The 9,876-nt window shown below is 30.8% G+C and overlaps 1 long non-coding RNA gene and 1 pseudogene across 1 annotated transcript; one reads left to right on the top strand and one right to left on the bottom strand.

The window, feature by feature from the left end:
- Nucleotides 1-532: 532 nt before the first annotated feature.
- Nucleotides 533-2,158, bottom strand: LOC121127932 (very-long-chain 3-oxoacyl-CoA reductase-like; annotated as a pseudogene).
- Nucleotides 2,159-2,236: 78 nt separating this feature from the next.
- On the top strand, nt 2,237-2,858 carry LOC121127933 (uncharacterized). The gene is made up of 2 exons (XR_005867964.2): nt 2,237-2,648; nt 2,708-2,858. It is a non-coding gene; the product is annotated as an uncharacterized lncRNA (long non-coding RNA).
- The last annotated feature ends 7,018 nt before the right edge of the window (nt 2,859-9,876 follow it).

The raw sequence follows: 9,876 nt of genomic DNA, 5'->3' as shown, positions 1-9,876 counted from the left end.
ATGCACCAAATCGGGAAATCCTGACTTTCCATTTCTGCACAAGGTTGGAGTTATAATAAGTGGCGGCAATGATGAGATGCCTCTATCTAATGAGACTCCTGAAGGTTTTGCCAATTTCAAATTGCTCAATTGTGATATTTGAATCCTTTTTTTTTTAAATTTTAGCGCTCTTTTTTTTGTTCATTTTGCCAAAAAAACAGCTCAAAATTCCTAAGTCCACTAATTATCTATCCCAGTCTTCCTTTGCATTTTTTGTAACTATCCCTAAAATAATATTTAAGTATGAAATATTACGCAATAGGCTCGATTATTGTTGTTCCATTATTGTTATATGTATGATTTATGACGTAGTTAGGTACAAATTGAGGCCACTTAAATAAAATAAAAAATTACACTAATCTGTTGGCAACTCAATTTCGCATTGAGATTTTCAATTTCTTCATTATCTTGAAACTTTCTTTTCCTTCAACTCAAGTAGGTCCTAAGTGTTGTATGCTCTTTTAATTAATATTATCCTTCTTAATAATCCTAATTAGCGCCAAATTATATTAATTTAAGATAATACGTTACACAATAGACATAATATCAAATCATTTGATTAATTACACTTAAAATATGCGAAGGAGAATGTTATAATAATGTGTTCACAAGTAGTAATACATTTCCCATCATATAAACGCATTAAAATTATACTCGTAATATTACACTTCCGATAGCAAAAAGGTTACTTATTTTTCTTGGCATATGAGTTTCTTAAGTGGGCATGAATAGAAGACTCCAATATCGACAATGGACATATACCTATGGTATTAGGAGAAGAAAAAAATGTTTGACTGCATGAATAATATAAATGAAAGTTACCACTTCACTTACCAAAAAACCACTGAACCACTGAATGACACCAATAACCTGACGTCTGATAAGTTCTACCCACTGTGTTAATGGCATTATATGCATATACTTCCGAAGTAGGAGTTGTCCATGTGTTTCCTATATCATCATTTGACCTGTGTGGTAAAAACAATGAGTGATTCATTAAGTAAACACTAATTCGTCTAACGTACATAAGACTTCTTAACATGTTCGTCCTAACGCCCATAGGAACAAGATTTTGAACGGAGATTCCCTTTGTCTACATTCATAATACATATTTCGTGAAAAGTGATTGACAAATCCTTTAGTGGATGAGTAAAGAGAAGCTAAAGGCAGTACGTAAATCCCTGCTATGGAAGAAACATTCACAATTATTCCACGACGCCGTGTTTCCATCATTTTAATTCCGATTTTAGACATAAGTGCCACAGAAGAAATGTTAGTATTGATTATGTCCAATATAGAAGGGTTTTGGGTCTGTAATTAGATAAACAGGGTTAAAAAATAATTTACGATAAGTAGGAACATGAATACTATTGTATAATCTTCCACTTGATCTAATGACATTCCAACATTATTAAACAACATTCCTAATTCGTTTTCAATTGGTTTCAATTGATCTCTTATGTCCTCATAGATCCCCGTGTCCTTAAAATCCGCCTTAATGACGAGAGTTTTAACCTTGAATTCATTCTCTTTTTATAAAATGAAATTTATTAATTATTCAACGCTGTTAATATTATTGATAAATAACTCAGTATTGGAAAAATATGATAATATATTATATTTTTGACGTTGTAAACTGTACCGATATATTCTGATAAGTCCTTTAAAAAAAGTCGGATTTCGAGCAATTAATGCAAGATTTATCCCTCTTGAGGCTAGCTCTATTGTGATGGCTCTACCTATACCACTCGTACATCCAGTGACAATTGCCCAATCTCCATATTTTTCTTTCAAGTTGATACGACAAACTCTTGACCAAAAGTGAATACGAATTCCATCTGCAAGTTGGTAAAGGAATTTTCCTACTGTGTAAGCTACTACCGAACCACCCAGAAGAGCAGAGTATTGCATTAAAGATGAGTTACGAATTCCCTTAAAGACTTCGTTTACCAATAAATCTACTCTTTCAACAATGAGAGCCATTATTAAACTGTGGATTTAATTTGTTAGAGTATATTTGTGAGTAAATAAATAAGATTTTCTTACATAATACGATAATACTTATAGTTTAATCTGTAAAGGTATAATAAATTAAAGGTTATAAGGTAAATAACTAATAACTTATTAGTAACTTATATTAGTAATAAGTAACCCTTGACGAACTCTGAAACCAATTACATTTGTTTCCTTTTTTTAGGAGCAGGTCCGTTTTTTCTACACAGCCGTTTATAAATTTGATAAACACGCCCAATACTGTGACGTAATATATCTAAATAATATAAATATAAACAATCATCTTTAGTGTAGTATTATTTCCTGGGACTATCTGATGGAGGACTTAAAAATTCCTTTTGACTTACTAAACCTATAGTGAGGAGTTGCAAAGAACTATCATTCATTGTCATTTGGATGGATCTCTCCTACGTAGCAGTTGGATACATGGATCTGCATCCATGCATCTTTCCTCTTCCTAGGAGTATCAATACTCTCTTCAATGTCATGGTCTGTTCAAGGGATCGCGATTCTTAAGAAAAAAGGGCTTCACTCGGTGGATCTCATCTCCTTTAAAGGAAGGATCGTTGATTGTACATGTACCTCTTCATGTCAAGGTCTGTGATCGTTACTTCTGATCTCTTTAATAATTGTCGCTATACATAAATTCATCTAGATCTTCTACGGAATCATCGTATTCGTCTACATATAAGAACTATGGAGTTCCATAAAACGACAGAAAAATGACTCAGTGAGGAACAGAGAGAGTTTATATCCTCCGTTCACAGCTCCTTCTTTAAAATTCAGCTCTGCTTCGTCTCCTACTCTAAGAAAACTATTTTATAAATAAGAGTCGTTCAATGCCCTTGATGTATTGTATATAATGCAGAAATACCTCATCGGTTTCAGATTTATATCAATTCCATTGATAAGTTGGACTTTGTGATATACATTCTATTCGGATAATTATAAAACCTGGACACTTCTATCGCACCCCTGATTTTTTTATTACTGTAAAATTAGAATTAGAAAAACTTAATCAGTGCAACTCCATAGAACCAATTAAAGGAATATAAAAAAAAAAATGAAAATAAATATATGAATTTGGAACAATTGGATCAGTGCTTACAAATTATATGATGTTTTTATTTTCACACTCATACTTATTATTTGATTTTCTTCATATTCTTAAGTTTCTAGTATAAATGCATTTCTTTATTTATTAAAAATATATACGTAATATTAACATAATCATTTATATTCTCTTAATGAAAACAAATGTATTGAAAAATGTTCATAAATGACTTAATATATCCCTTCAATGTTACGATATAACTACATAATACTATTCATACTTTTTTCATCTTCTTCTATACCTGCTATGGTATAGTATGAAAATAAGATGCAAGTCCCCCTTTATATAGACCCAGAGTATTTCTACTTTGTCAGGGTGGCTATAGCCTGGGACTATATAAAGGGGGACTTGCATCTTATTTTCATACTATACCTTAGTTGGTATAGAAGAAACAGATGATGAAAGAAGAATCAATATTATTATGTAGTTATATCAGTTGCAACAAAAACCATTGTGTTCAAAGAACAAAACCAACAAAACATGAGTTTAACAAAAAACATAACTCAATGAATATTTGCTGCAAATCAATGTGTCTTTTGCTGTTGCTTTTCAGACACAAGTTCAGAAATGCATGGCTTCACATTGCCAAGTGCCACTCTTATATCGTTTTCGCAACAGTCTATTCCTTTTCTTCATATTTATGTCGAGAGCTCCGTCTGAACAAACTGCTGAAACCATATTCCATGAAAGGTTATTGTCTCTGAAGAAGTCATCGACTGCCTTGCTTGTTGTAAGAGGCTTACAAAATAAAAAATCTTCCTTTATCCTGTCTTCTTTCATATAGCACACAAATACAATAAGCTGGCTTATATTGGAAATTTCAGTGGTCTCATCGATTTGGAGATCTGTAACTACTTGAGCAAGATAGCATTGCTCAATCATTATGTCTTATACTTTTTCTGCAGATAGTCTCATTTGAATGCGGAATTAATGATAACTTTTCTTCAGCAGCTTTTCCAGCATTATATTGCAATCTTCAAAGGAGCTGGTTTTACAAGTGTTTCGCCAATGGTGTGTATTTTGCCTTGTTTTGCAATGAGGTAGACAACTTCGTACGATGTTGTGAGGATTGGTTTGTCTATGGGTAGAAAGCCGAGAAAAAGCAGAGTAGCCTTTTTATCAAATCCAGCTCTCTTCACCTTGAATTCAGCAAGTGTTGAGTTCTTCTATTTTCCATCTCCATGCATCTCCATGCAAATCATGCATTGAGAACGCTGACTCCTATCTTGTTCCTTTATACACGTGAATCCATATTGTATTTATTCGTAAGATCACTTTTTATACCCGACGAAGTTGTGTAAATGTAGGAGGTTTAGTGGCACTTCTCAGGCCCCTCTTGCTTAGCTAGATAGTATTGTATTATGTGATTATTTTTTATCCAGGGATATCGCTTTTATTTATCACCTTCACGTCATATCTGCCTAGCATAGTTTAAAAAATGATGACTGACCTACCTTGTCCGGAAGAATGTTTAAAAAGACTTAAGTATGTTGGGTCTCTAATTATCTTGATTAGAACAAGAATAAGAAAATTGCAGATATTTTTAAAGTTACTCCTTCTAGTCACGTCAATGGTATCCTTATCTTAGGTAAATGTAATGTATATAATTATAATAGAAAGTAAAAAAATGCAGTTTAAAAGTGATTCTAGAAGACATAGAAACGATTGTTATATCGAACCTCACTATAACTAATTTTTTGAAATTAAGGATATGAATTGATTAATGACTTCCTATTAAACCCTTATTTATTATGGAACATCATTATCTAATTGCTATATTATTGATAAGTGGTATTATTATATGTATGATTTTTTTGGGGAAGGGGCTTAGTTTTTTAACTTTTCGGAAAAAATTTCAAAAATCCACATCAATTCAAAAAAAAATTCCAAACTTTAAATTTTTTGCTTTGCTCTGCTGCATAATTTGCTCGAATAACCTTTTTTTAAAGAAAATAAACTTTTGAAAAAAAAAAAAAAAAATTTACTCCTATTTTTGCGTAATTTTTTTTCCACCTAACCAAAAAAAATTCTATTAGAAACAAAAGTTCCTTAATTTGAGAGGGGGAGGTGGGGATACAGTCCATCCCTGTGGACGCCTTTGAAAGGACTTTATTTCATTCATAAGATATTTATTTATTGAGTCAATACAGACTACTTTGCAAAAGTAGTATACTTTGTATTCTATATTTTGATAGTCGCTGACTAATGATTTTGACTGATTTTATCTATTCTAAATGATTAATTTCAATTTCATGTGAAGTATTAAAATTATTCAGGCGATGGAACAGAAAACAGTTTTCCAATTAACTCGAGGACATGAAGTTGGTTGATAACTTCAGGATTATTTAAGTCATTTACCATAGATTTCTTTAAGTCTCTGCAAAATATACTCGTATTGAAATTACTTAACATTTTTTCTTGAATTACAATTATTTTGTTTACTTATGTTAAATACTATATGTAGGGGATTTCCTAAATTCGAAAGAGCAATTGCGTCTTTACTCTCCCGCCTTACTATATCTAATAAAAGTTTGAACATATACTATGGAGAATATCCTTAATATAAAATGTTAAAACGTAATAGAATAAATACTTAATTCAAATTAAGCATGTATTTTATTCAACAATAACCCAATCTTTCTTCCTCTCAAAAATACTATAATGTCTACTCGTTTTCTCTGATTCAATATATTAAATTAAATTTAGAAATTGAATATCTTTTAATCATATGTTCTATTTTATTCATTCCAAATTATAAAGAAGATAGAAACTTCTTAAGATAGATAAAATTTTTGAATATTTAATAATTTAAATTTGTTTGTTGAATTGATTCCTTATTTATTAACACTATATTAAATTTTTATATAATATATTAAATATTCACTAACTAAGCTTGTTATCGTTCACCTTTTTTAATAGCTTAGTTCACTTTGTCGAATTCGTTTAGTTTGCTAAATCGTTCAGATTGACTACGTTAAATCGTTTCTCCTTCAATTTTAATCGTTCAAAAAAAGACAAATTTATTTCAATTTGAGACAAAAGAAAAGAAAGGCAAAATCTAATTATTCAAGGCCAAACTGCTTAAAGAAAGCTAATCTGACAACCCTGGTAGAATCCCAGAAAATATTAGATACCGTCAAATATTTTTCAATCTTTGTACGTGTTATGAGTGTTTTACGCGTTTAAATGATATTGCGACAATTTGCTAAAAAAATACGCAATATTTACGTATTTAATTCATTGAAAGCCCAGGTGTTTTGCAATATTGTTGTTATGGCATCATAAAATTTTGAGTTACTCAATATATAATATTTGGTAATGAGTCTGGTCTCTTTCATATAAGTAAATAGGCATTAAATACCTCTTCAACATTTTTCGTATTTTGGAAAGGGGGGGGGGGTTATCTGAAATAAAGTCACGAATATAACAATAGTGAATTAGAATGACATTTTGTTCTGTACGTATCTATATCGCTCTATATCGTTGTCAATTTGAGATAAAGGCCCAGCGTACAATACAAGAGATAGAAACAAAGAGAGAGAAGAAGAAAAGAGATAGAGGTAATTAATAAATTAAAGAACACCAAAAAAATTAAATACGTAAATATTCAACTATTACGACTAAATACAAATAAAGGAACACTGGCCACAAAGAATGATAATTTATGTAAAAAAAAATATATTTTTTTTCTGACAGATTCATGAATGATTCACAAACAGGACTAAAATTTAACGGATTTGGAATATTTTACTTTTTAACTTAAAAAAATGCTATTTTGCCTTTAAATGTTTCTAGGTTTGAGCCCCCATTCTTGATGATGACTCAGGGGCGTCCGCAGGATTATATTTTGAGGGGGGGTTTGATTATAGGAATTTTTTGAAAAAATTTCAAAAATCCATTGCTATTCACAACTATTATTTCTTTTTTGAAAAAAAAATCAAAAATTCATAGCTATTCATAAAAAAATTCAAGTATTAAATTTTTTAGAAAAAAAATTCAAAAATCTATAGCTATTCGCATAAAATTTTAAAAGTTAAATTTCAAATATTAAATTTTTCGAAAAAATATCAGAAATTTATAGCTACACAGAGATAATTAAATTTAAAAAAAAAATTGTAAATATTTAATTTTTTGTTCCGCTACATAATTTGCCAGAATAACGAAAACAAATTTCTAATAAAACACCAAAAATCCTTAATTTAGGGTGGGCTACAGATCCTCCAGCCACCCCTTACGGACGCACCTGTGACCACCTTTGTAAACCCAGTAGGAAGTCGAATTGATCATATAATTAAATACACTTTATAAATCATAAAAAAAAAACCCAGTGAATTGGCGTTGGGTTATGAGCCCAACTTGTGGGTAGAAAAAGTAAAGTGAGTTTCAAATAAGGGTTTCTTTTGCCAATTACAATAATTTGGTTATGGATTATGGGGGGGCATATTGACATATTTTTTTGTACCTTAAAACCCTATTTTTCCAACGTTATTTATTACTAAGAAAATATAAATCAAACTTGAAAAATAGTTTCCAATGCAGAGGAAACTCTGATAAAGACGAAATTATGACGTAGACGAAACTTTGACGAAGACAATAATCTGACAAAAATCATGACGAAAACAAGACAAAGACGAAACTGTGACGAAGACAAAACTCTGACGAAAACGAAATAAAAGATAATTATGACAAAACACTGACGATGTCTGACGCTGAAAATATAATGACGAAGACGAAAGCTGACAAAACGACTGACGAAGACGAGATGAGAAGAAATTGAAAATAGCTGACGAAGTTAACACTATTTTATATATCCAATATGTACTTAAGTTTGTATTTGCCTATAAATATGCCTGGTAGTATGACGTTTGTAATAAATTTTTATACATACTAAGTCTCCTCCACGGCTTTCATTATCGTTAACTGTAGTGTATGTACACTCTCTGCCTCCGTGTCAGGAGGATTCGCCTTAAACATTTCTGCATTGTACGTATTCGCCTTGCGACGCTTTCGCCTAGCACTGTTTTGCTTGCAATATTTTCGTCTTTTGACTTTTTTTCCTTGAACATTTTTGCCTTATATGTTTTTGCCTTCTATGTATTCACCTTGTGACGCTTTCGCCTTGGGTATTTCGCCTTATACTGTTTTGCCTTGGATATAGAGGGAATACTATTTCTTCTTAGATAAATATTAGTTTTAAATTTTTACCGCTGTATTCCAGCTTTGAGAAATTACAAACAAAAAGGTATACAAGCTCGACAATAACAATTCTTCAAACCCTAATTAAAAATAATACGTACGTTTTAAAGCATTGGGAAGTAATCACGGAATGTAACTGCTACGTGCCCTTGCAAAAAATCTGTTACTTTCATATGCAGTCCATATTGAGGATTGAATAGGATAAGGAGGCCTTACCAGTTTGAGGTTTAAAGTTGGAATATAATTTACTAATATAATACTATAGAAAATTATATCTAACCAAAATAATTTCATAAATGTATTGAATAATTCCTTAGACAAATCATCATGAAATAAAATAGTTATGTCAATGAAACTCATGAAATTGGCTATGCATTTTATACAATCTTTCTCCTATATAATGAAAGTTGAATAAAAAATAAATTGGAAACATTAAATAAATCTGAATCATACATCAAGTTATATATTTAATGAAATTGTTAATATTGATTGATTTATTTAAAATGATTCAATACGGTTTCTTTTAGTAGAGAAATAGATGTTAAATATATCAAAATTTATTGTATTATACTTTGGAAAGGGGTTTCTGACTACCTATCTATATATCTTCTACACCATCACGATGACTCATTTTATACAATTTGGAGGTTAGTACAGTGATAACTGATAAGTTAATGAATTATGTTTATATATAATATAAATATGTCATATTCACAAATACATGTAGACTTTCATGGATGAGATCCCCATGTCTATCTATAGCTCTAGTACAATCCTTGATGTAATTAGAGATTTTAAGATCTCTTCATGGCATTTTAATAATGAAATGGACTGCATATGAATTTTAATGGTTCTTTGCAATAGAACGTAGCAGTAGCATTCCGTGATTCTTCCCAATGCTTTAAAACCTACGTATTATATATAATTAAGGTTTGAAGAATTGTTATTGTGTAGCTTGTTCACCTTTTTGTTTTTAATTTCTCAAAGCTGAAATACAACGGTAAAAATTCAAAACAAATATATATATCTAAGAAGAAATAGTATTCCCTCTATATCCAAGGCAAAACAGTATAAGGCGAAATACCCAAGGCGAAAGCGTCACAAGGTGAATACGTAGAAGGCAAAAACATATAAGGCAAAAATGTTCAAGGAAAATCGTCCTAGAACCCTCTGCCTGACCCTTCGTCTTATCCTTATTTTTACTCAATATGATCAATCAAGGAATACTAAAAACAACTGGAAGTGCGTCTTAAAATCACGCTCACTTTTTTTCCCACACGATGAGGCTGACACATTCTCCTTTTGTTTTATAAACTATAATAAAGGAAAAAGTGGTTCATTAAAAGTTAATTAATTGTTTTGTTATTACTTAATTAACCATGGTGTACAAGTTTTCTGCTCCTGGATGTAAGCAGGTTATAACGGCATTACTAAGTATCCATAACGCAATGATCATATCAAAAATTCCCGATGAAAGACTCCAAAAACTTAACGAAATGGCTTAGAGCCATGCC

Source organism: Lepeophtheirus salmonis, chromosome 13 (assembly GCF_016086655.4).
Source record: "Lepeophtheirus salmonis chromosome 13, UVic_Lsal_1.4, whole genome shotgun sequence".
Classification (NCBI taxonomy): domain Eukaryota; kingdom Metazoa; phylum Arthropoda; class Copepoda; order Siphonostomatoida; family Caligidae; genus Lepeophtheirus; species Lepeophtheirus salmonis.
This window is presented reverse-complemented; position numbering and strand designations above follow the sequence as displayed.